The sequence below is a fragment of the Hydra viridissima genome, unplaced genomic scaffold, assembly GCF_058129835.1.
Source record: "Hydra viridissima isolate aposymbiotic clone 2 unplaced genomic scaffold, HvirCarnegie_v1 scaffold_16, whole genome shotgun sequence".
Lineage (NCBI taxonomy): Eukaryota > Metazoa > Cnidaria > Hydrozoa > Anthoathecata > Hydridae > Hydra > Hydra viridissima.
In genome coordinates this window covers 3,657,478-3,677,812 of record NW_028324315.1, presented here as the reverse complement: position 1 = coordinate 3,677,812, position 20,335 = coordinate 3,657,478, and the positions used below count along the sequence as shown (strand labels likewise).

Sequence of the window (20,335 nt, the reverse complement as noted above, 5' to 3'; positions counted from 1 at the left end):
TTCGTTATCTCTGCCATAAATTCATTAGTTGGCCTGACAATCTACAATTGCTCGATTGCAAAGTTCCCTGCAGTTTTCTGTATGGCTCTGTGGCTATTAGCATGAATAGAAATCAATTTGTTGACATTCCACCTGATTATGATGAAGGCTAGCTAAATCTTCCAGTATGGTGCTATCTCTATCAGTCCCATGGTTATCTGTGGTCCAGGACTGAGAGCGCACTGTTTAAATGTCCTAAGGTATTGGCATGACGCATGGATGCATGAATATATGTATCAATGCATGCATGCATGCATGCATGCATGCATGTATGTATGTATGTATGTATGTATGTATGTATGTATGGAAGTTTGTTTGTATGTATGTATGTATGTATGTATGGAAAATTGTATGTATGGAAGTATGTATGCACGTTTGTGTGTATGCATGCATTACTTTTGCTAACATGATGCTGTCAACTGTAATTTAGGGTCATAAGTTTGTCCTTTTCCATTTGTTGTTTGATGTTTTGAGTGTTTTAGGTCACTTTTTTAAATTGTTTTACCTTTTTGTCAGTAAACATTTAAGGAGTTCATTTCTTCCAATAAAATGCTTTGTTTAATTTATATGTAAACAGAAATATTTCAAAAATATTTCTTGCTACTCAGTTTAAAGTCTTAAATTAGTTTACACCGTCCAAATTTCTAAACTTCAACTTTGTTTTTTAGATTTTAGTTTGTGAGAAATTGCTATTTGAGGCTAATGACAAACAAATCTTCCTAAGCTCTGCTGTTTTGGTGATGGATTAAAGTACCATCGTTACAACAGATGAAAAGAACATTTAAATACAGAGGTTCTCCAAATGTTTTTTGACAGAAAAAATCTGTCGGGGCGCTAGTATTTTGAGTTGATTTTGGATTGTTCAACTTGGCTTTTGATCGCATTATGCATTTGAATCTGCTGCTGCCCAGTGTTATTTTTAAATCTTGGTTAGTTGGGTTATTTCTGAAAGAAGGTTAAAAAACCCAAATGTTTTAGAATGAAATTGTTGCAGTTTTAGTTTCATACAACGAGCCCATGTTTTCATTGTTCAAACTTACAGTTACCCATCGACTTATTCAAATGCCCACAAGTTTTTTCGTTCAAAGGGAGGGAGCCAGCACACAAATTCGTTGAAAAAGTATCGCTTCTCGGCCTAATGGCTAAGATCAAGTGTAGTATCTGTTCTTATCAGTTTAATATCTGGTACGCCGGCATAGTCCGGCTCATATATTAATCTGATTTTTGGCATTTGGTCAAGGGATCGTAGGTTTACCTCGCCCTGACCGCGGGTTGCCTCGGCGTTGCACTACTGCTGAGTGCGGCCCATTAAAAAGAGAAAAAAAAAAAACGGAACGATGCGGTTAGGGTCCAATCAAAAAACCACAATTGCGAAGATTGGGGCACGTCCGAGGCTCCCCACACAACGGGAAAGGCATACTTACCTGACGGGGAAGTAAACCTGATCAACATGGGGCTTCTTCCAGGGTGAGGCTCTTGCATTGCACTTCGCCTGGGCTGACCCCTGCGATTACCGCTAACGTCGGTAACTCGACCGTACAATTTCTGGTAGTGGGGGCCTGCGTTCGCGCTCGCCCCCTTTAAAGATGCAAAAAAAAAAACCCTCACTCAGCCCTCTATGAGTTACTGGACGTAAACGAGTATTTGAGAAAAGGTATGTTTTATGTGTATTTATATGTTATGTATATATCCTCGAGTGAAGATTTGTCAGTGAGAAGGTAAACAAAGCCTCCTAAAAGTGTAAACACATTTTATTTCGTTCAAAAGTTCTTTGTTGTTGTTTTGTTTTTTTTCTTATAAAATCAATGAAAATCTAGTCGCAACCAGTAAGCGTGATCGAACGGCTGCAACACCAGAAATCATTCAATGAATGGCTGTAATAAAAAAACAATAATGGTAATAATTGTTGAAAGAAAAAAAAATAGTCGCAATAATAAAAATTTGATAATAATAGTAAGATTGAAAATAATAACAATCGTAATAATGGTAATAAAAGATGATGATAGCAATAACAGACTAATAATAATACCAACAGCAATGATAATAACGATAATAACAATAGTAATAATCATAAAAAATAAGTAATGGCAATAACAAACTAACAGTAATGATAGTAACAACAATAGTAACAATTTCCATCCATTTTTGTATATTTCATATTGGATTCTGGTATATTTTTTGACTTGTAGTTTATGACTTGAAAACAGCTATTATTGCATGTTTTGATAAGTTGCAGCAAGTCTACAAATCAACTTCGCGTAAGTTTCCAATGCCTTAACAATAATCTTTGAACAGGTGTGTAGCTATGAAGTTAGCCTTTGGTATTGTTTAGATTGCCGTTTTGGAACGATTGCAACATAGCCTGAATGTTTGGCAACACACCGCTGCTCGCGATTGTAACACCAAACAACAGCTTGTTTAACTTCTTCGTCGTTGCGAACAGCTAGCTGCAAACGACGAGGAATGATCCTGGCTCTCTGGTTATCGCGTGCAGCATTACCAGCTAGCTCTAAGATTTTCGGCGGAGAGGTTTTCAAAAACTCCAGCTAAGTAGATGGTGCGCCTAAACCGATGAGATTAGACACGACCAACAGGAAACTGAAGAAAGCCACTCTTAGCCTTAGCTTTTCCTCCTTTTCCACGTGCTAACATTTTGTTTTCTACTGAAAACAGACTGACAGACTAGAGATCTCGTGCGGCTTTTTGTTAAACAGAAAAGGGTTTTTAAACCAATAGTAAAAAAGAAATAAACAATGCTCAAATGACGTAATCTTTTAAAAACCAATAGAAGTGCGTAGAACGGAAAAGTTATCAAGTTGGAAACCACAAATCTACTTTAAATTAAATCCAGTTGCAATGCAATGAAAACAAAGAAGAAAAAACTTTCACTGCTAAGCTCGTCGAAATGATCTGACGCACCAAAAGCCGGAGGAAAACAAGCGCCAAAGGTGGCAAAAAAAGGCGAGAAGCGCGCTGGTAAGAAAGGCGGAAAAGTCGCTGGAACTGGTGACAAGAAGCGCAAGAGAAAGAGACGAGAGTCTTATGCCACACAAATTTTAAAAACATTATACGCATTAGAAAATGGGTTCAAATGAAAATATCTGTTGCAATCGTTATATTTTATGGAGCAAACATCGCGAGAACAAATTAGCTGCTAAAATAAAATACTCGAGTTGTTCTAATCCGTCTTAGTCTATGAACAACTGAAAACCTATTTGTTTTTTGTTGTTGTTGTTTTTTTGTTTGACTTGTTTTTTTTCTTCATTTTTTTTTTTTTTTTTCTTTTTTAGAAACGAAAACTATAAGAACTCTATTCCTGCAAAAAAAAAAAAAAAAAAAATTTTAGCAAATTACTATTGGCTCCTAGTATTGTTTGTTTGTCACCATGTTTTGTGTGCGTCAAGAATGTATAAATTGCATTCAGAATTGTCAATCAAACCAGAGTCCGATTTTTCTTTTTCATTTCTTCGTTGATGATTATAGAAAGACAAACAGCAGCACATTTCTTCCTTCCAGGCGTTGTATACTTATTTAATTATATTCTTATTGGCGCTTACAAGACAGTTAATGTAGTCTTTGTGGTAAATTTTAAAACTATTAAGCATTAATTGGATAGTTACGAAATAACGAATGTTGTTAATGCTGGTAAGAAAATACTAATAACGAGGAAGTGGATGCAATGTGCTACCGTTAGTACTAACCATAATTTGATCACAAATGGAAAAGAAAGAAAAGAAAACAAAAAACTGTTTGAATAATTTTCTTTTGAATAACGAATGTTTTTCTTTAGGAAGGTTGCAGAAAATAAAAGATTGAGAGAGCTTAACTACTTCTTGATTAGAATATGACCATTTTATGTGCAACTGAGGCAGAACATGGTTTTTAAAAATCATTATTCAGATTTAATCATTAGATCTTGCTAAAATTTTTGTCATTAAATGCAAAAAATCTAACTTCTGCTTTTTTTAAAAAAGAATCACACAAAGGCTTGGGCACTAGTATGAAACCGCAAGCTCTAAGATATCTAAAAGCATGCACTATCTTCCGACCATTCGCTGGGCACGGAAAAAACACATACTACATTTTAGTCACTGTGTATTAAGGTATGCATCAAATACTTGCCAATCGTATTTCGTTCATTTCGGGGTTTCGGGAAGGGGAACAATGAAATAAAAAAAAAAAAAGCCTAAGATCGAATGATCACGTACACTTTTCATCATTTAACTGACAGGTAAACTGAAGGAGTTACTACGCTCCACGAATTTAGTTTAACTTAGTTACTTAGTTACTACGATCTTAGTTTAACAACGGTGTAGTGGTTACGCGCAGTCCTACTAAAGTTATTGGTGTCGGCCTAGCGTCAAGGAGCCGTAAAGGTGCTTTTGGTTTGGTTTGTTTCGAATTAAAAAAAAAAAAAAAAAAAAAAATGGAAGAAAAGAGTATCTAAGACAAAACCAAGACAAGTGAGTTTAGAGGAGTTCCATTTAAGTTTTTATCATTTATCAAGAATGCTTTAAGTAACAAAAAGTACTGCGCTACTTATTTTCAATGTTTTCTACCTTATATTTTAAAACTTGAAGCAGTTTAGCCACTACTGTTTTGTACACTTTACTCTCTCAAGTCTTCAAAAATACTTAAAAATAGTTCCTGATTAAAAAAAAAAATAATGCTTAGAAATAAATTTGCATTTTTAGGGGTAGTCACAAGAGACTTTCAGAGTCCGTCTTGAGTTCCTGAAATATCTGTATTAGAATCTGCACTACCACTGCTACTACTCCTACTACTGCTACTCACAAGAGCATCCCAGTGAGCGAGGAAAAGTGAGGAGTTCTTCTCGCTCGTATCGGTGAGTGAAACAGAAGAAGCATCTTTCTGAGAATTTCTTCTTCTAGTTTGTTCACAGCTTTATTTCTTTTACAGTTAAACTGACACAAGGCCAACAAATGAATGGTCAATTAGGGATACTTTTCAATGGACAATCTGTCCACTTCTTTAAAACAATCCTTTAGTTTGATGAAAGATACGTGACAATTTTTTTTTTAAAAAATGGCATGTTCAATGCACTTTGAATCAAACCTTTTGTTTGGCTTTTTCATAACATGGCTTTTCAATGTTTTACAGAGTTTCTGTTAAAATTAACCCAGCCTCAGGTAGCAAGTCTAAGCATTGAAAATAAAATGTCGAAAGTACTGAATTTTGAGTGTACATATGGTTCTGGGCCAAGGTTGGTTAAGGGTTAAGTTAGGTTAGCATCAGACTTGGCTCAATTGTGGCTGTAACTTAATTGTAATTAAATGTATTTTCATGAAGTAATTGTTATTGTATTTTATAAGGTACAGTCACAAGTAATTGTAATAATATGACTTGTAAGTGAATTACAAGTGCAAGTCATTGTAATTCAGTTGCTATTAAAATTTCAAGTAATCGTAATTCAATTACATTTACAATTGAAATTGACCCAAGTCTGCTAGATAATATTTTTAACTTTGTTCTCCATCAATCCTGAGGTTCTATAATTTAAGCAAATACATTTTTAGGCTTGATTTAGGTTGGGCAATATGTAAAATTTTTTAAAAAAACTTTGCATTCTTCCATTCACCACACTCTGTGAGTTTGTGAAAAATCGAGATATGATGTGCAAGGCTTTTCATGATTTTCTTCGTTATCTCTGCCATAAATTCATTAGTTGGCCTGACAATCTACAATTGCTCGATTGCAAAGTTCCCTGCAGTTTTCTGTATGGCTCTGTGGCTATTAGCATGAATAGAAATCAATTTGTTGACATTCCACCTGATTATGATGAAGGCTAGCTAAATCTTCCAGTATGGTGCTATCTCTATCAGTCCCATGGTTATCTGTGGTCCAGGACTGAGAGCGCACTGTTTAAATGTCCTAAGGTATTGGCATGACGCATGGATGCATGAATATATGTATCAATGCATGCATGCATGCATGCATGCATGCATGTATGTATGTATGTATGTATGTATGTATGTATGTATGGAAGTTTGTTTGTATGTATGTATGTATGTATGTATGGAAAATTGTATGTATGGAAGTATGTATGCACGTTTGTGTGTATGCATGCATTACTTTTGCTAACATGATGCTGTCAACTGTAATTTAGGGTCATAAGTTTGTCCTTTTCCATTTGTTGTTTGATGTTTTGAGTGTTTTAGGTCACTTTTTTAAATTGTTTTACCTTTTTGTCAGTAAACATTTAAGGAGTTCATTTCTTCCAATAAAATGCTTTGTTTAATTTATATGTAAACAGAAATATTTCAAAAATATTTCTTGCTACTCAGTTTAAAGTCTTAAATTAGTTTACACCGTCCAAATTTCTAAACTTCAACTTTGTTTTTTAGATTTTAGTTTGTGAGAAATTGCTATTTGAGGCTAATGACAAACAAATCTTCCTAAGCTCTGCTGTTTTGGTGATGGATTAAAGTACCATCGTTACAACAGATGAAAAGAACATTTAAATACAGAGGTTCTCCAAATGTTTTTTGACAGAAAAAATCTGTCGGGGCGCTAGTATTTTGAGTTGATTTTGGATTGTTCAACTTGGCTTTTGATCGCATTATGCATTTGAATCTGCTGCTGCCCAGTGTTATTTTTAAATCTTGGTTAGTTGGGTTATTTCTGAAAGAAGGTTAAAAAACCCAAATGTTTTAGAATGAAATTGTTGCAGTTTTAGTTTCATACAACGAGCCCATGTTTTCATTGTTCAAACTTACAGTTACCCATCGACTTATTCAAATGCCCACAAGTTTTTTCGTTCAAAGGGAGGGAGCCAGCACACAAATTCGTTGAAAAAGTATCGCTTCTCGGCCTAATGGCTAAGATCAAGTGTAGTATCTGTTCTTATCAGTTTAATATCTGGTACGCCGGCATAGTCCGGCTCATATATTAATCTGATTTTTGGCATTTGGTCAAGGGATCGTAGGTTTACCTCGCCCTGACCGCGGGTTGCCTCGGCGTTGCACTACTGCTGAGTGCGGCCCATTAAAAAGAGAAAAAAAAAAAAACGGAACGATGCGGTTAGGGTCCAATCAAAAAACCACAATTGCGAAGATTGGGGCACGTCCGAGGCTCCCCACACAACGGGAAAGGCATACTTACCTGACGGGGAAGTAAACCTGATCAACATGGGGCTTCTTCCAGGGTGAGGCTCTTGCATTGCACTTCGCCTGGGCTGACCCCTGCGATTACCGCTAACGTCGGTAACTCGACCGTACAATTTCTGGTAGTGGGGGCCTGCGTTCGCGCTCGCCCCCTTTAAAGATGCAAAAAAAAAAACCCTCACTCAGCCCTCTATGAGTTACTGGACGTAAACGAGTATTTGAGAAAAGGTATGTTTTATGTGTATTTATATGTTATGTATATATCCTCGAGTGAAGATTTGTCAGTGAGAAGGTAAACAAAGCCTCCTAAAAGTGTAAACACATTTTATTTCGTTCAAAAGTTCTTTGTTGTTGTTTTGTTTTTTTTCTTATAAAATCAATGAAAATCTAGTCGCAACCAGTAAGCGTGATCGAACGGCTGCAACACCAGAAATCATTCAATGAATGGCTGTAATAAAAAAACAATAATGGTAATAATTGTTGAAAGAAAAAAAAATAGTCGCAATAATAAAAATTTGATAATAATAGTAAGATTGAAAATAATAACAATCGTAATAATGGTAATAAAAGATGATGATAGCAATAACAGACTAATAATAATACCAACAGCAATGATAATAACGATAATAACAATAGTAATAATCATAAAAAATAAGTAATGGCAATAACAAACTAACAGTAATGATAGTAACAACAATAGTAACAATTTCCATCCATTTTTGTATATTTCATATTGGATTCTGGTATATTTTTTGACTTGTAGTTTATGACTTGAAAACAGCTATTATTGCATGTTTTGATAAGTTGCAGCAAGTCTACAAATCAACTTCGCGTAAGTTTCCAATGCCTTAACAATAATCTTTGAACAGGTGTGTAGCTATGAAGTTAGCCTTTGGTATTGTTTAGATTGCCGTTTTGGAACGATTGCAACATAGCCTGAATGTTTGGCAACACACCGCTGCTCGCGATTGTAACACCAAACAACAGCTTGTTTAACTTCTTCGTCGTTGCGAACAGCTAGCTGCAAACGACGAGGAATGATCCTGGCTCTCTGGTTATCGCGTGCAGCATTACCAGCTAGCTCTAAGATTTTCGGCGGAGAGGTTTTCAAAAACTCCAGCTAAGTAGATGGTGCGCCTAAACCGATGAGATTAGACACGACCAACAGGAAACTGAAGAAAGCCACTCTTAGCCTTAGCTTTTCCTCCTTTTCCACGTGCTAACATTTTGTTTTCTACTGAAAACAGACTGACAGACTAGAGATCTCGTGCGGCTTTTTGTTAAACAGAAAAGAGTTTTTTAACCAATAGTAAAAAAGAAATAAACAATGCTCAAATGACGTAATCTTTTAAAAACCAATAGAAGTGCGTAGAACGGAAAAGTTATCAAGTTGGAAACCACAAATCTACTTTAAATTAAATCCAGTTGCAATGCAATGAAAACAAAGAAGAAAAAACTTTCACTGCTAAGCTCGTCGAAATGATCTGACGCACCAAAAGCCGGAGGAAAACAAGCGCCAAAGGTGGCAAAAAAAGGCGAGAAGCGCGCTGGTAAGAAAGGCGGAAAAGTCGCTGGAACTGGTGACAAGAAGCGCAAGAGAAAGAGACGAGAGTCTTATGCCACACAAATTTTAAAAACATTATACGCATTAGAAAATGGGTTCAAATGAAAATATCTGTTGCAATCGTTATATTTTATGGAGCAAACATCGCCGAGAACAAATTAGCTGCTAAAATAAAATACTCGAGTTGTTCTAATCCGTCTTAGTCTATGAACAACTGAAAACCTATTTGTTTTTTGTTGTTGTTGTTTTTTTGTTTGACTTGTTTTTTTTCTTCATTTTTTTTTTTTTTTTTCTTTTTTAGAAACGAAAACTATAAGAACTCTATTCCTGCAAAAAAAAAAAAAAAAAAAAATTTTAGCAAATTACTATTGGCTCCTAGTATTGTTTGTTTGTCACCATGTTTGTGTGCGTCAAGAATGTATAAATTGCATTCAGAATTGTCAATCAAACCAGAGTCCGATTTTTCTTTTTCATTTCTTCGTTGATGATTATAGAAAGACAAACAGCAGCACATTTCTTCCTTCCAGGCGTTGTATACTTATTTAATTATATTCTTATTGGCGCTTACAAGACAGTTAATGTAGTCTTTTGTGGTAAATTTTAAAACTATTAAGCATTAATTGGATAGTTACGAAATAACGAATGTTGTTAATGCTGGTAAGAAAATACTAATAACGAGGAAGTGGATGCAATGTGCTACCGTTAGTACTAACCATAATTTGATCACAAATGGAAAAGAAAGAAAAGAAAACAAAAAACTGTTTGAATAATTTCTTTTGAATAACGAATGTTTTTCTTTAGGAAGGTTGCAGAAAATAAAAGATTGAGAGAGCTTAACTACTTCTTGATTAGAATATGACCATTTTATGTGCAACTGAGGCAGAACATGGTTTTTAAAAATCATTATTCAGATTTAATCATTAGATCTTGCTAAAATTTTTGTCATTAAATGCAAAAAATCTAACTTCTGCTTTTTTTTAAAAAAGAATCACACAAAGGCTTGGGCACTAGTATGAAACCGCAAGCTCTAAGATATCTAAAAGCATGCACTATCTTCCGACCATTCGCTGGGCACGGAAAAAACACATACTACATTTTAGTCACTGTGTATTAAGGTATGCATCAAATACTTGCCAATCGTATTTCGTTCATTTCGGGGTTTCGGGAAGGGGAACAATGAAATAAAAAAAAAAAAGCCTAAGATCGAATGATCACGTACACTTTTCATCATTTAACTGACAGGTAAACTGAAGGAGTTACTACGCTCCACGAATTTAGTTTAACTTAGTTACTTAGTTACTACGATCTTAGTTTAACAACGGTGTAGTGGTTACGCGCAGTCCTACTAAAGTTATTGGTGTCGGCCTAGCGTCAAGGAGCCGTAAAGGTGCTTTTGGTTTGGTTTGTTTCGAATTAAAAAAAAAAAAAAAAAAAAAAATGGAAGAAAAGAGTATCTAAGACAAAACCAAGACAAGTGAGTTTAGAGGAGTTCCATTTAAGTTTTTATCATTTATCAAGAATGCTTTAAGTAACAAAAAGTACTGCGCTACTTATTTTCAATGTTTTCTACCTTATATTTTAAAACTTGAAGCAGTTTAGCCACTACTGTTTTGTACACTTTACTCTCTCAAGTCTTCAAAAATACTTAAAAATAGTTCCTGATTAAAAAAAAAAATAATGCTTAGAAATAAATTTGCATTTTTAGGGGTAGTCACAAGAGACTTTCAGAGTCCGTCTTGAGTTCCTGAAATATCTGTATTAGAATCTGCACTACCACTGCTACTACTCCTACTACTGCTACTCACAAGAGCATCCCAGTGAGCGAGGAAAAGTGAGGAGTTCTTCTCGCTCGTATCGGTGAGTGAAACAGAAGAAGCATCTTTCTGAGAATTTCTTCTTCTAGTTTGTTCACAGCTTTATTTCTTTTACAGTTAAACTGACACAAGGCCAACAAATGAATGGTCAATTAGGGATACTTTTCAATGGACAATCTGTCCACTTCTTTAAAACAATCCTTTAGTTTGATGAAAGATACGTGACAATTTTTTTTTTAAAAAATGGCATGTTCAATGCACTTTGAATCAAACCTTTTGTTTGGCTTTTTCATAACATGGCTTTTCAATGTTTTACAGAGTTTCTGTTAAAATTAACCCAGCCTCAGGTAGCAAGTCTAAGCATTGAAAATAAAATGTCGAAAGTACTGAATTTTGAGTGTACATATGGTTCTGGGCCAAGGTTGGTTAAGGGTTAAGTTAGGTTAGCATCAGACTTGGCTCAATTGTGGCTGTAACTTAATTGTAATTAAATGTATTTTCATGAAGTAATTGTTATTGTATTTTATAAGGTACAGTCACAAGTAATTGTAATAATATGACTTGTAAGTGAATTACAAGTGCAAGTCATTGTAATTCAGTTGCTATTAAAATTTCAAGTAATCGTAATTCAATTACATTTACAATTGAAATTGACCCAAGTCTGCTAGATAATATTTTTAACTTTGTTCTCCATCAATCCTGAGGTTCTATAATTTAAGCAAATACATTTTTAGGCTTGATTTAGGTTGGGCAATATGTAAAATTTTTTAAAAAAACTTTGCATTCTTCCATTCACCACACTCTGTGAGTTTGTGAAAAATCGAGATATGATGTGCAAGGCTTTTCATGATTTTCTTCGTTATCTCTGCCATAAATTCATTAGTTGGCCTGACAATCTACAATTGCTCGATTGCAAAGTTCCCTGCAGTTTTCTGTATGGCTCTGTGGCTATTAGCATGAATAGAAATCAATTTGTTGACATTCCACCTGATTATGATGAAGGCTAGCTAAATCTTCCAGTATGGTGCTATCTCTATCAGTCCCATGGTTATCTGTGGTCCAGGACTGAGAGCGCACTGTTTAAATTAAATGTCCTAAGGTATTGGCATGACGCATGGATGCATGAATATATGTATCAATGCATGCATGCATGCATGCATGCATGCATGTATGTATGTATGTATGTATGTATGTATGTATGTATGGAAGTTTGTTTGTATGTATGTATGTATGTATGTATGGAAAATTGTATGTATGGAAGTATGTATGCACGTTTGTGTGTATGCATGCATTACTTTTGCTAACATGATGCTGTCAACTGTAATTTAGGGTCATAAGTTTGTCCTTTTCCATTTGTTGTTTGATGTTTTGAGTGTTTTAGGTCACTTTTTAAATTGTTTTACCTTTTTGTCAGTAAACATTTAAGGAGTTCATTTCTTCCAATAAAATGCTTTGTTTAATTTATATGTAAACAGAAATATTTCAAAAATATTTCTTGCTACTCAGTTTAAAGTCTTAAATTAGTTTACACCGTCCAAATTTCTAAACTTCAACTTTGTTTTTTAGATTTTAGTTTGTGAGAAATTGCTATTTGAGGCTAATGACAAACAAATCTTCCTAAGCTCTGCTGTTTTGGTGATGGATTAAAGTACCATCGTTACAACAGATGAAAAGAACATTTAAATACAGAGGTTCTCCAAATGTTTTTTGACAGAAAAAATCTGTCGGGGCGCTAGTATTTTGAGTTGATTTTGGATTGTTCAACTTGGCTTTTGATCGCATTATGCATTTGAATCTGCTGCTGCCCAGTGTTATTTTTAAATCTTGGTTAGTTGGGTTATTTCTGAAAGAAGGTTAAAAAACCCAAATGTTTTAGAATGAAATTGTTGCAGTTTTAGTTTCATACAACGAGCCCATGTTTTCATTGTTCAAACTTACAGTTACCCATCGACTTATTCAAATGCCCACAAGTTTTTTCGTTCAAAGGGAGGGAGCCAGCACACAAATTCGTTGAAAAAGTATCGCTTCTCGGCCTAATGGCTAAGATCAAGTGTAGTATCTGTTCTTATCAGTTTAATATCTGGTACGCCGGCATAGTCCGGCTCATATATTAATCTGATTTTTGGCATTTGGTCAAGGGATCGTAGGTTTACCTCGCCCTGACCGCGGGTTGCCTCGGCGTTGCACTACTGCTGAGTGCGGCCCATTAAAAAGAGAAAAAAAAAAAAACGGAACGATGCGGTTAGGGTCCAATCAAAAAACCACAATTGCGAAGATTGGGGCACGTCCGAGGCTCCCCACACAACGGGAAAGGCATACTTACCTGACGGGGAAGTAACCTGATCAACATGGGGCTTCTTCCAGGGTGATGGCTCTTGCATTGCACTTCGCCTGGGCTGACCCCTGCGATTACCGCTAACGTCGGTAACTCGACCGTACAATTTCTGGTAGTGGGGGCCTGCGTTCGCGCTCGCCCCCTTTAAAGATGCAAAAAAAAAAACCCTCACTCAGCCCTCTATGAGTTACTGGACGTAAACGAGTATTTGAGAAAAGGTATGTTTTATGTGTATTTATATGTTATGTATATATCCTCGAGTGAAGATTTGTCAGTGAGAAGGTAAACAAAGCCTCCTAAAAGTGTAAACACATTTTATTTCGTTCAAAAGTTCTTTGTTGTTGTTTTGTTTTTTTTCTTATAAAATCAATGAAAATCTAGTCGCAACCAGTAAGCGTGATCGAACGGCTGCAACACCAGAAATCATTCAATGAATGGCTGTAATAAAAAAACAATAATGGTAATAATTGTTGAAAGAAAAAAAAATAGTCGCAATAATAAAAATTTGATAATAATAGTAAGATTGAAAATAATAACAATCGTAATAATGGTAATAAAGATGATGATAGCAATAACAGACTAATAATAATACCAACAGCAATGATAATAACGATAATAACAATAGTAATAATCATAAAAATAAGTAATGGCAATAACAAACTAACAGTAATGATAGTAACAACAATAGTAACAATTTCCATCCATTTTTGTATATTTCATATTGGATTCTGGTATATTTTTTGACTTGTAGTTTATGACTTGAAAACAGCTATTATTGCATGTTTTGATAAGTTGCAGCAAGTCTACAAATCAACTTCGCGTAAGTTTCCAATGCCTTAACAATAATCCTTTGAACAGGTGTGTAGCTATGAAGTTAGCCTTTGGTATTGTTTAGATTGCCGTTTTGGAACGATTGCAACATAGCCTGAATGTTTGGCAACACACCGCTGCTCGCGATTGTAACACCAAACAACAGCTTGTTTAACTTCTTCGTCGTTGCGAACAGCTAGCTGCAAACGACGAGGAATGATCCTGGCTCTCTGGTTATCGCGTGCAGCATTACCAGCTAGCTCTAAGATTTTCGGCGGAGAGGTTTTCAAAAACTCCAGCTAAGTAGATGGTGGCGCCTAAACCGATGAGATTAGACACGGACCAACAGGAAACTGAAGAAAGCCACTCTTAGCCTTAGCTTTTCCTCCTTTTCCACGTGCTAACATTTTGTTTTCTACTGAAAACAGACTGACAGACTAGAGATCTCGTGCGGCTTTTTGTTAAACAGAAAAAGAGTTTTTTAACCAATAGTAAAAAAGAAATAAACAATGCTCAAATGACGTAATCTTTTAAAAACCAATAGAAGTGCGTAGAACGGAAAAGTTATCAAGTTGGAAACCACAAATCTACTTTAAATTAAATCCAGTTGCAATGCAATGAAAACAAAGAAGAAAAAACTTTCACTGCTAAGCTCGTCGAAATGATCTGACGCACCAAAAGCGGAGGAAAACAAGCGCCAAAGGTGGCAAAAAAGGCGAGAAGCGCGCTGGTAAGAAAGGCGGAAAAAGTCGCTGGAACTGGTGACAAGAAGCGCAAGAGAAAGAGACGAGAGTCTTATGCCACACAAATTTTAAAAACATTATACGCATTAGAAAATGGGTTCAAATGAAAATATCTGTTGCAATCGTTATATTTTATGGAGCAAACATCGCCGAGAACAAATTAGCTGCTAAAATAAAATACTCGAGTTGTTCTAATCCGTCTTAGTCTATGAACAACTGAAAACCTATTTGTTTTTTGTTGTTGTTGTTTTTTTGTTTGACTTGTTTTTTTCTTCATTTTTTTTTTTTTTTTCTTTTTAGAAACGAAAACTATAAGAACTCTATTCCTGCAAAAAAAAAAAAAAAAAAAAATTTTAGCAAATTACTATTGGCTCCTAGTATTGTTTGTTTGTCACCATGTTTGTGTGCGTCAAGAATGTATAAATTGCATTCAGAATTGTCAATCAAACCAGAGTCCCGATTTTTCTTTTTCATTTCTTCGTTGATGATTATAGAAAGACAAACAGCAGCACATTTCTTCCTTCCAGGCGTTGTATACTTATTTAATTATATTCTTATTGGCGCTTACAAGACAGTTAATGTAGTCTTTTGTGGTAAATTTTAAAACTATTAAGCATTAATTGGATAGTTACGAAATAACGAATGTTGTTAATGCTGGTAAGAAAATACTAATAACGAGGAAGTGGATGCAATGTGCTACCGTTAGTACTAACCATAATTTGATCACAAATGGAAAAGAAAAGAAAAGAAAACAAAAACTGTTTGAATAATTTCTTTTGAATAACGAATGTTTTTCTTTAGGAAGGTTGCAGAAAATAAAAGATTGAGAGAGCTTAACTACTTCTTGATTAGAATATGACCATTTTATGTGCAACTGAGGCAGAACATGGTTTTTAAAATCATTATTCAGATTTAATCATTAGATCTTGCTAAAATTTTTGTCATTAAATGCAAAAAATCTAACTTCTGCTTTTTTTTAAAAAAGAATCACACAAAGGCTTGGGCACTAGTATGAAACCGCAAGCTCTAAGATATCTAAAAGCATGCACTATCTTCCGACCATTCGCTGGGCACGGAAAAAACACATACTACATTTTAGTCACTGTGTATTAAGGTATGCATCAAATACTTGCCAATCGTATTTCGTTCATTTCGGGGTTTCGGGAAGGGGAACAATGAAATAAAAAAAAAAAGCCTAAGATCGAATGATCACGTACACTTTTCATCATTTAACTGACAGGTAAACTGAAGGAGTTACTACGCTCCACGAATTTAGTTTAACTTAGTTACTTAGTTACTACGATCTTAGTTTAACAACGGTGTAGTGGTTACGCGCAGTCCTACTAAAGTTATTGGTGTCGGCCTAGCGTCAAGGAGCCGTAAAGGTGCTTTTGGTTTGGTTTGTTTCGAATTAAAAAAAAAAAAAAAAAAAAAAATGGAAGAAAAGAGTATCTAAGACAAAACCAAGACAAGTGAGTTTAGAGGAGTTCCATTTAAGTTTTTATCATTTATCAAGAATGCTTTAAGTAACAAAAAGTACTGCGCTACTTATTTTCAATGTTTTCTACCTTATATTTTAAAACTTGAAGCAGTTTAGCCACTACTGTTTTGTACACTTTACTCTCTCAAGTCTTCAAAAAATACTTAAAAATAGTTCCTGATTAAAAAAAAAAATAATGCTTAGAAATAAATTTGCATTTTTAGGGGTAGTCACAAGAGACTTTCAGAGTCCGTCTTGAGTTCCTGAAATATCTGTATTAGAATCTGCACTACCACTGCTACTACTCCTACTACTGCTACTCACAAGAGCATCCCAGTGAGCGAGGAAAAGTGAGGAGTTCTTCTCGCTCGTATCGGTGAGTGAAACAGAAGAAGCATCTTTCTGAGAATTTCTTCTTCTAGTTTGTTCACAGCTTTATTTCTTTTACAGTTAAACTGACACAAGGCCAACAAATGAATGGTCAATTAGGGATACTTTTCAATGGACAATCTGTCCACTTCTTTAAAACAATCCTTTAGTTTGATGAAAGATACGTGACAATTTTTTTTTTAAAAAATGGCATGTTCAATGCACTTTGAATCAAACCTTTTGTTTGGCTTTTTCATAACATGGCTTTTCAATGTTTTACAGAGTTTCTGTTAAAATTAACCCAGCCTCAGGTAGCAAGTCTAAGCATTGAAAATAAAATGTCGAAAGTACTGAATTTTGAGTGTACATATGGTTCTGGGCCAAGGTTGGTTAAGGGTTAAGTTAGGTTAGCATCAGACTTGGCTCAATTGTGGCTGTAACTTAATTGTAATTAAATGTATTTTCATGAAGTAATTGTTATTGTATTTTATAAGGTACAGTCACAAGTAATTGTAATAATATGACTTGTAAGTGAATTACAAGTGCAAGTCATTGTAATTCAGTTGCTATTAAAATTTCAAGTAATCGTAATTCAATTACATTTACAATTGAAATTGACCCAAGTCTGCTAGATAATATTTTTAACTTTGGTTCTCCATCAATCCTGAGGTTCTATAATTTAAGCAAATACATTTTTAGGCTTGATTTAGGTTGGGCAATATGTAAAATTTTTTAAAAAAACTTTGCATTCTTCCATTCACCACACTCTGTGAGTTTGTGAAAAATCGAGATATGATGTGCAAGGCTTTTCATGATTTTCTTCGTTATCTCTGCCATAAATTCATTAGTTGGCCTGACAATCTACAATTGCTCGATTGCAAAGTTCCCTGCAGTTTTCTGTATGGCTCTGTGGCTATTAGCATGAATAGAAATCAATTTGTTGACATTCCACCTGATTATGATGAAGGCTAGCTAAATCTTCCAGTATGGTGCTATCTCTATCAGTCCCATGGTTATCTGTGGTCAGGACTGAGAGCGCACTGTTTAATGTCCTAAGGTATTGGCATGACGCATGGATGCATGAATATATGTATCAATGCATGCATGCATGCATGCATGCATGCATGTATGTATGTATGTATGTATGTATGTATGTATGTATGGAAGTTTGTTTGTATGTATGTATGTATGTATGTATGGAAAATTGTATGTATGGAAGTATGTATGCACGTTTGTGTGTATGCATGCATTACTTTTGCTAACATGATGCTGTCAACTGTAATTTAGGGTCATAAGTTTGTCCTTTTCCATTTGTTGTTTGATGTTTGAGTGTTTTAGGTCACTTTTTAAATTGTTTTACCTTTTTGTCAGTAAACATTTAAGGAGTTCATTTCTTCCAATAAAATGCTTTGTTTAATTTATATGTAAACAGAAATATTTCAAAATATTTCTTGCTACTCAGTTTAAAGTCTTAAATTAGTTTACACCGTCCAAATTTCTAAACTTCAACTTTGTTTTTTAGATTTTAGTTTGTGAGAAATTGCTATTTGAGGCTAATGACAAACAAATCTTCCTAAGCTCTGCTGTTTTGGTGATGGATTAAAGTACCATCGTTACAACAGATGAAAAGAACATTTAAAATACAGAGGTTCTCCAAATGTTTTTTGACAGAAAAAATCTGTCGGGGCGCTAGTATTTTGAGTTGATTTTGGATTGTTCAACTTGGCTTTTGATCGCATTATGCATTTGAATCTGCTGCTGCCCAGTGTTATTTTTAAATCTTGGTTAGTTGGGTTATTTCTGAAAGAAGGTTAAAAACCCAAATGTTTTAGAATGAAATTGTTGCAGTTTTAGTTTCATACAACGAGCCCATGTTTTCATTGTTCAAACTTACAGTTACCCATCGACTTATTCAAATGCCCACAAGTTTTTTCGTTCAAAGGGAGGGAGCCAGCACACAAATTCGTTGAAAAAGTATCGCTTCTCGGCCTAATGGCTAAGATCAAGTGTAGTATCTGTTCTTATCAGTTTAATATCTGGTACGCCGGCATAGTCCGGCTCATATATTAATCTGATTTTTGGCATTTGGTCAAGGGATCGTAGGTTTACCTCGCCCTGACCGCGGGTTGCCTCGGCGTTGCACTACTGCTGAGTGCGGCCCATTAAAAAGAGAAAAAAAAAAAAACGGAACGATGCGGTTAGGGTCCAATCAAAAAACCACAATTGCGAAGATTGGGGCACGTCCGAGGCTCCCCACACAACGGGAAAGGCATACTTACCTGACGGGGAAGTAAACCTGATCAACATGGGGCTTCTTCCAGGGTGAGGCTCTTGCATTGCACTTCGCCTGGGCTGACCCCTGCGATTACCGCTAACGTCGGTAACTCGACCGTACAATTTCTGGTAGTGGGGGGCCTGCGTTCGCGCTCGCCCCCTTTAAAGATGCAAAAAAAAAAACCCTCACTCAGCCCTCTATGAGTTACTGGACGTAAACGAGTATTTGAGAAAAGGTATGTTTTATGTGTATTTATATGTTATGTATATATCCTCGAGTGAAGATTTGTCAGTGAGAAGGTAAACAAAGCCTCCTAAAAGTGTAAACACATTTTATTTCGTTCAAAAGTTCTTTGTTGTTGTTTTGTTTTTTTTCTTATAAAATCAATGAAAATCTAGTCGCAACCAGTAAGCGTGATCGAACGGCTGCAACACCAGAAATCATTCAATGAATGGCTGTAATAAAAAAACAATAATGGTAATAATTGTTGAAAGAAAAAAAAATAGTCGCAATAATAAAAATTTGATAATAATAGTAAGATTGAAAATAATAACAATCGTAATAATGGTAATAAAAGATGATGATAGCAATAACAGACTAATAATAATACCAACAGCAATGATAATAACGATAATAACAATAGTAATAATCATAAAAAATAAGTAATGGCAATAACAAACTAACAGTAATGATAGTAACAACAATAGTAACAATTTCCATCCATTTTTGTATATTTCATATTGGATTCTGGTATATTTTTTGACTTGTAGTTTATGACTTGAAAACAGCTATTATTGCATGTTTTGATAAGTTGCAGCAAGTCTACAAATCAACTTCGCGTAAGTTTCCAATGCCTTAACAATAATCTTTGAACAGGTGTGTAGCTATGAAGTTAGCCTTTGGTATTGTTTAGATTGCCGTTTTGGAACGATTGCAACATAGCCTGAATGTTTGGCAACACACCGCTGCTCGCGATTGTAACACCAAACAACAGCTTGTTTAACTTCTTCGTCGTTGCGAACAGCTAGCTGCAAACGACGAGGAATGATCCTGGCTCTCTGGTTATCGCGTGCAGCATTACCAGCTAGCTCTAAGATTTTCGGCGGAGAGGTTTTCAAAAACTCCAGCTAAGTAGATGGTGCGCCTAAACCGATGAGATTAGACACGACCAACAGGAAACTGAAGAAAGCCACTCTTAGCCTTAGCTTTTCCTCCTTTTCCACGTGCTAACATTTTGTTTTCTACTGAAAACAGACTGACAGACTAGAGATCTCGTGCGGCTTTTTGTTAAACAGAAAAGAGTTTTTTAACCAATAGTAAAAAAGAAATAAACAATGCTCAAATGACGTAATCTTTTAAAAACCAATAGAAGTGCGTAGAACGGAAAAGTTATCAAGTTGGAAACCACAAATCTACTTTAAATTAAATCCAGTTGCAATGCAATGAAAACAAAGAAGAAAAAACTTTCACTGCTAAGCTCGTCGAAATGATCTGACGCACCAAAAGCCGGAGGAAAACAAGCGCCAAAGGTGGCAAAAAAAGGCGAGAAGCGCGCTGGTAAGAAAGGCGGAAAAGTCGCTGGAACTGGTGACAAGAAGCGCAAGAGAAAGAGACGAGAGTCTTATGCCACACAAATTTTTAAAAACATTATACGCATTAGAAAATGGGTTCAAATGAAAATATCTGTTGCAATCGTTATATTTTATGGAGCAAACATCGCCGAGAACAAATTAGCTGCTAAAATAAAATACTCGAGTTGTTCTAATCCGTCTTAGTCTATGA

At 35.2% G+C, this 20,335-nt stretch overlaps 1 long non-coding RNA gene and 8 other non-coding genes across 9 annotated transcripts; all 9 read left to right on the top strand.

The window, feature by feature from the left end:
• Positions 1–1,161: 1,161 nt before the first annotated feature.
• Positions 1,162–1,353, top strand: LOC149877481 (U2 spliceosomal RNA). The gene has a single exon (XR_016448213.1). It is a non-coding gene; the product is annotated as a U2 spliceosomal RNA (small nuclear RNA).
• Positions 1,354–1,455: 102 nt separating this feature from the next.
• LOC149877480 (U1 spliceosomal RNA) lies at positions 1,456–1,619 on the top strand. Its single transcript, XR_016448281.1, has one exon. It is a non-coding gene; the product is annotated as a U1 spliceosomal RNA (small nuclear RNA).
• A 2,234-nt stretch (positions 1,620–3,853) lies between these two features.
• LOC149877477 (uncharacterized) lies at positions 3,854–9,001 on the top strand. Its single transcript, XR_016447893.1, has 4 exons — positions 3,854–4,502; positions 4,734–4,885; positions 6,405–7,633; positions 8,070–9,001. It is a non-coding gene; the product is annotated as an uncharacterized LOC149877477 (long non-coding RNA).
• On the top strand, positions 6,859–7,050 carry LOC149877479 (U2 spliceosomal RNA). The gene has a single exon (XR_016448212.1). It is a non-coding gene; the product is annotated as a U2 spliceosomal RNA (small nuclear RNA).
• LOC149877478 (U1 spliceosomal RNA) lies at positions 7,154–7,317 on the top strand. The gene has a single exon (XR_016448280.1). It is a non-coding gene; the product is annotated as a U1 spliceosomal RNA (small nuclear RNA).
• A 3,560-nt stretch (positions 9,002–12,561) lies between the features above and the next one.
• LOC149877476 (U2 spliceosomal RNA) lies at positions 12,562–12,753 on the top strand. The gene has a single exon (XR_016448211.1). It is a non-coding gene; the product is annotated as a U2 spliceosomal RNA (small nuclear RNA).
• A 103-nt stretch (positions 12,754–12,856) lies between these two features.
• Positions 12,857–13,020, top strand: LOC149877475 (U1 spliceosomal RNA). Its single transcript, XR_016448170.1, has one exon. It is a non-coding gene; the product is annotated as a U1 spliceosomal RNA (small nuclear RNA).
• A 5,234-nt stretch (positions 13,021–18,254) lies between these two features.
• LOC149877474 (U2 spliceosomal RNA) lies at positions 18,255–18,446 on the top strand. The gene has a single exon (XR_016448210.1). It is a non-coding gene; the product is annotated as a U2 spliceosomal RNA (small nuclear RNA).
• A 103-nt stretch (positions 18,447–18,549) lies between these two features.
• LOC149877473 (U1 spliceosomal RNA) lies at positions 18,550–18,714 on the top strand. The gene has a single exon (XR_016448150.1). It is a non-coding gene; the product is annotated as a U1 spliceosomal RNA (small nuclear RNA).
• The last annotated feature ends 1,621 nt before the right edge of the window (positions 18,715–20,335 follow it).